Raw genomic sequence first — 6000 nt, forward strand, 5'->3', positions numbered from 1 at the left:
CTAGATGGGAGAGGCCAGAAGCAGAATGTAGGGTTATGTAAGCACAATGTTCTGTTAGATAAGCAGGTCATTCTCACCACTCACTCTAAATTACTGCCAGTAGTATTAGTGATTATGTACTCATCTTCTCATTGGGCTCTTGCCAAAATGATGTGCAGAACTCTCCAAGTTTCATACTGACAGAAGTATCACCTTAGGCTGTACTGTGCACACGTGAAACAAATTATAGCAGATGTTTACCATGTTTGAAAACAAAGATCACCATTTGGCCAATCTCTAAGAGGCACCCACAAATGATTTTCATTGGGACCCTTTCTCTTTTTTCTAAAAAAAATAAATCCTTCTGGCGCATAAAGATTTTAACAACTTGTTTCAGACTCACCCTAGCACCAAGCATCATAGCAGTACCCAAAGGTGCCCACCTCTGACTCCTGCATTTCCATGCACTGTTCAAATCCGCTCTTCCTGCAGAACAGCTGCTCTCTGAGGGCAACCACAGAGATTGAAAACCTTGAGAAAAACAAAAGTCGCAGCTGCAAAGGGTCGTCACCAGCAGTGGATAATGACGTTGGCATCTTTAAATGTGATTGTTTGTAAACTGGAGACACATGTGATTATACATTGATTTTGAGTAATTAGCATACACAATATAATGAAACTTGTAATTAAACTTTAGATACATGCAGATGTAATTAGTCACTGATTAATTACTCTATCCGGATGACAAGGAATGGGCAGGCAAATCTTTAAGGTTTCATACATTAATGCCTGAGCCACTTTAGTGTGTCACACGTGGCGGTTTAAGGTGTCACTGCAGAGTCAGTTAACTCCTGTTATCTTCTCCTTTGCGACCACCAGCAATGATGTTGGACTCCAAATCTCTTAGGCGCTATTTTCAGATTTCTGCTCTCACTTCACTGGCTTTCTCTTTACATCTAGCAGATCTGTTATTGCAGCCCATTTGCTGATGGAAGCACAATTATGGATTTGGCACTATAGCTAGCAAGAAGTCACCACTATCATCACTGGAAAGGTCCCCCAGAAGATCACTGGAGCAGAGAAATTATACCACATTAATAGGAGCAGCAGTCCTGCACCAGCCCAGTGTGGGAAGACACGTTTGACTCAGATCTCTGCCTGTTAGCAACTGCACCAGTCCTAAGCCCAGGTAAAGGAAGAGTGTTCTCCCATCCGTGGGATTGTAATACATGGACTTCAGAAATCACATTATGAATGATGCTGTCATATTCAGGGTTTCAGCAGATGTTACAGTACTGGTAGATCAACAAGCCAGGACCCTGGTGAGAAATGTGGTACTGGTACCAAACAAATGACTAAATTAGATACACCAAATAGTGGCATGGAGCCTTACAAGTGGATACCGGATTGGTCAGAAAAAAATTATCATCTAAAAACAAGCAAACTACAAAATTTTAGTTATGGCACTGTCACAATTACATTTTATCAGGCCTGGAACGGTCAAATGATAACGATGATAATGATATTGGTCAGTTGGTGATACACATTGAAGCCATTGGTTTTACTGTCAAGAGTCTGGAAGAATCCAAGCCTTTCAAACTTGTGGTTTTGACACCAGCTGAACCACTTCAACCACATTTTATTGTAGGAGGAGCGGTATTACACAGATTATACAGGCTGAAATCAAACAAATCACCAGGACCAAATAATATTTAACCTTCACACTGCTCAGTATGGTGCTGAGGTGTCACCCGTTGCATGGCTGCACTCAGAGCTCAATCCGGGTGATTTGCCATGTGGCAACGTGCTGTTATCAGTGCATGATCCCATCCTCCTCTTCCTCATATGGTAACGGAAGATAGTGGGTACATGTATAAACCCTTAACAGATATATTTAGGAAGTCACTGCGCACTGTGGAAATTCTGACAGGCTGGAAAATGGCAAATATTATCCAGTTGTATAAAAATGGTGACAGGGCAGATCCAAGCAACTATAGGCCAGTAAGCTTAACTTGCATCACAGGTAACTTAATGGAAGGAATTATTAAGGAAAGATCGATTAGTACATGGAGAGTACAGGAGTTTCTCTGATCAGTCAGCATGGGTTCAGAATAGGAAGGTCATGTTTTACTAACATGCTGGAATTCTATGAGGAAGCAACAAAAGGGTATGATCAAAGTGGAGCATATGATATTATTTATCTGGACTTTCAGAAAACATTTGATAAGGTGCCACGTGAGAGGTTGGGCATCAAACTAAAAGAAGTGGAAGTTAAGTGTGATGTTTGTAGATGGGTGCAGAATTGGCTCAATCACAGGAAGCTGAGGGTTATGGTGTGAGGACCCTTATCAGAATTGGCCGATGTTAAGAGTGGTGTTCCACAGGGGTCAGTGCTAAGGCCGCTGCTGTTTTTAATATATATAAATGATTGGGATCAGAATTTAACTAATAAGCAGGTTAAGTTTGCAGATGATACCAGCCAAGCTGGTGGAATGGCAGATAACATAGAATCAGTTGAATTATTATAGGGGTAGTTGGACAGCATACAGGCTTGGGCAGATTTGTGGCACATGAAATTTAATGTCAGCAAATGTAAAGTATTACACATAGAAAATAAAAATGTTAGGTTTCAATACCCAATGGAAGGACTGAAACTTGAAAGTGCCCCTTATGATAAGGCCCTAGGATTTATAGTTGACCCATCCCTATCAACTTCCAGAGAGTGTACAGAATCCATTAAGATGTCTAACACTAACCAAATGAAATTTTATACATCACAACGTATAAAGTACAAATCAGTGTAGGTTTTGATTAAGTTAAATAATCTGGGGGCTTTATTTGATCTCTGGGCTACAAAAAAAGACAGCAATGCTAGAAAATGTTCAGAGAAGTGTGTCTAGGCCGATCCTAGGACTGAGAGGTGTGAGCTATGAGAAGAGACTGAAAGTTTCAGTTTAAGCAAACAGAAATTAAGAGGTGATGTGGTTGAAGTTTTCAAAATTATGAAAGTAATTAACACAAACATTACAAACATTGTGTAGCTGCTGATAAGTAAGGCAGGATCAAGCATGGGTCAAATCTCACTCCAGAAAAGGTTCGTTTTAAGAACGTTAAGTGAAAAGTCAAAGCAAATAGTCCACTCAAGAATAGAGAAAAGTGGTTACACACATAAAATAAAAGGCATAAAAAGGAAAAATGTTTCTTCTTGTTCAATTTCAATTGTTTCTATACTTAAGGATGACTTATTTCTCTGGGCTTAACTTCACATTCAGTAAGTTCTAAACGTTCAGCTCTGCACATACAACTGAGCACGTTAAGGCACAATTTGAAACCGTGTGCCCTCCATGACTTACCGACGGCAAGGCAGGTCACTAACTGAGACAAGAAATATTTAGAATGTACCAATTCAATTCAGCTTGTGGGGTTATAAGAACCTCCCGTATGCTATGCACTAATTTATAGGCAAACATTTAATATAATTAAGAAAATACTTCTATCAACTTAACATGACCTACATAACTGGAAAATGGCTCTTACACACTGTTTTCTTACACATTGAGTGGCAGCAGGGTTCAGTTTATTGTCTCTTAACTTTGTACTTGTTCTTCTCATTTTTTGTGTCCCTTTTTATTGTGTGCTTTGTCACCATTTTTGGCTTCCTTGATCTTTAATCTGAGTACAATGTGCCAGTTTGACAGGATAGGCAGTAGCGTAGCGTGGGTGTCAGCTGCCCGGGGCGGAGGAAAATTCCGCCGCCCCTTTATTTAGGTATGGTTCAAATTTTTACAAGATATTATTATTATTTATTGTGAAATTTTGCCGCCCCCTAAAAGTGCCGCCCGGGGCGGGCCACCCCTGCCGCCCCCACTACGCTACGCCACTGAGGATAGGGCTATCATCTTAGATAAACCTTAGATGATCCGTGCATTGACTTTCTGAACATTGCCTATTCTATTGTGGGGGTCACAGGAAGAATATGCAAACCCCACTCTACAGTAGATGACATAGGGCTCACACCCAGGTCCCTGAAGCAAGGAGGCAGCAGTACTAGTCCCTGTACCATTAAGCTGTTCACAGTAGATCTTGCTAAAATCTGAAAAAGTAAAATGTGATATCAATGCATGCAACTTTGAGGTAGACAAACAGAACGCCCTGCAACAGTGTTGAGTTTGAACCTGTGGTGTCTCTTCTTGCCTAATTCTGCTGCCTTAAGACCAGTTCTTTCATTTATAGGGAGAATGTCAGTTTTCCAATAAAGGTAATGGAAGATCTGTATGGTTTTTAAACTCACAGGACTGCCTTTACTTAGCTCAGGAAAGATTCTTTTGATGAGAAGACAAAACACGGGTATACTAATGAATGTTCACGCCACTCCTCAGAACTCCACTGCTTTATGTGAGATTGGGCTCAGACTGAAGAATCTTAAAATGAACCAGAGACCTCAACAAAATAAACGAACACAGATATCTGTTAGTAGAAGAAAACAAAAGCAAAGTTAACATTAGGTAAGCAGGGTCTATAAGCATGCTGTTCTCTTTTCGAAGCATAGCTTAGTGCCTGGTCATAAAATGATTAGAAGAAGATACTGTGACAATCCATGATTTAGAGAATCTCTGCAAAGCTGAAAGCACAATTTTCTCTAGTGTGCGAAAAGTAATTTAATTATAAAATTAATTAAAAAGAAAAAAACACTCTCCCCTGCAGTCATGCAACACGTAAAACTGCTAAGTCTCACAAGGCTCTTGTTTACAAGACACTCTGATATACAAGACTGGTGTGGAACATTTGAACAAATATAATAAACAGACTTGAGTTTATATGGTGGCATCGCCTGGCGTGACAACATTCAGGTTCACTGGAATGAACTGAAACAGGAGCCCCATGTGTGTAACAGTCGAAAGCTTTCCAGACCACACTGCCTGCATGAGGGTAACAAAATGCCATGTGATGGCACTCCGCACCACCCAGCCCAGATCCACTGGACTCCTCTGACGAGGATGAAAAAACATGGCAAATGTTTGTTCCTGGCACTATAAATCCTGAACACTTAACTCCATCATCCACCAAAAACTTTGATTCAGATTTCATCCATTTATGAAATATAAAAAATGCAATTTACATTTAGTTTAAAATAAAAAAAAAATAATGGCAGTGCACTGTGGAAATACTGATGGCTAATGTTGCTGCTAAAAAGGTCTTCTCCAGGTGGTTGGCTGAATTGAGGACATTTGAGCTGAAATAGATTTTAAGTTCAAGTTTATTGTCATTGGTGCAAACAAGATGATTCTCACTTGCATGTCTTCTATAGACTAGTAACAGTATGGATAATACAGTACATCTGACAATGAATATCAATGCAGACAGCAAATACTCTATCATACGAGTTGCACCAGAAGATTATACATACAAGAAACACCCATGAGGCCCCAGTGACTGATGACCTGAAGGACTGTAGCCCCCTGGCAGTGCCGTGCACAGATGGGGTCTGACAGGCGTCTCAGCTGACGTCACCAGGAAGTGCCCTGCTTAGAGACTATTCCAGTGTGCGGCAGCAGGAGACATTCTCTTAAAAGCATTAAAGCATTAAGGCGTTGTTTCAGAACCCGTCTTTATAATTCAGTTGTAGAGGGCTTGCCGTTGTGCTTGTCGGTGTTTTTCAAGCATTTTTCAAGCATTTTCAAAGAAGTATTTTACAGGGACAATAGGACTGATATCTTTTCCTTTACCATTTTGTGGATTGTGAGGAGCTCTAGTGTCATATGATGTTTTGCAGAATGTCTTCTGTGACTTAAGTGCTTTTAATCCTGGCAATCGCAGTACTGAAGAGGACGTGTCGTCACCATAGTAAGCACAGATATTGGGCAAATGAAGTGTACAGGGCAATTCAGGTCTCTCTACGAAGAACTCAGGCAGTATCTTGAAAAATTACAAGATTACAGAAGAATGTTGATAAGAATGTATTCAGGGTCATCTTAACAGCAGCATAGGCCCTCGGGCAAAATAGTAAACTGGGGCCACTGT

The sequence above is a fragment of the Erpetoichthys calabaricus genome, chromosome 16, assembly GCF_900747795.2.
Source record: "Erpetoichthys calabaricus chromosome 16, fErpCal1.3, whole genome shotgun sequence".
NCBI classification, from domain to species: domain Eukaryota; kingdom Metazoa; phylum Chordata; class Cladistia; order Polypteriformes; family Polypteridae; genus Erpetoichthys; species Erpetoichthys calabaricus.